The sequence below is a fragment of the Nematolebias whitei genome, chromosome 22 (genome assembly GCF_014905685.2).
Source record: "Nematolebias whitei isolate Nwh7 chromosome 22, NemWhi1, whole genome shotgun sequence".
Taxonomy (NCBI): Eukaryota; Metazoa; Chordata; class Actinopteri; order Cyprinodontiformes; family Rivulidae; genus Nematolebias; species Nematolebias whitei.
The window spans coordinates 1815770-1816138 of NC_056519.1; positions in this window are offsets into that span (position 1 = coordinate 1815770).

Here is a 369-nt window from a genome sequence, read left to right on the forward strand (position 1 = left end):
AACAACACAAACACAACACAAACAACACAAACACAACACAAACAACACAAACACCACAAACAACACAAACACAACACAAACAACACAAACACAACATAAACAACTGTGGGGCTCAAATTCCACCTAAACAGAAGCTGCAGTTAAATCTGAAAACCTGAGTTCATACTGATGCAGATTAAAGATGCGTTCACTGACTCACACTTTGTGTTGATGCTGCGTTCACGGACTCGGTTTGTGTTGGTGCTGCGTTCACTGACTCAGTTTGTGTTGGTTCTGTGTTCACTGACTAAAAGTTTGTGTTGACGCTGCGTTCACTGACTCACAGTTTGTGTTGGTGCTGTGCTCACTGACTCAGTTTGTGTTGGTGCT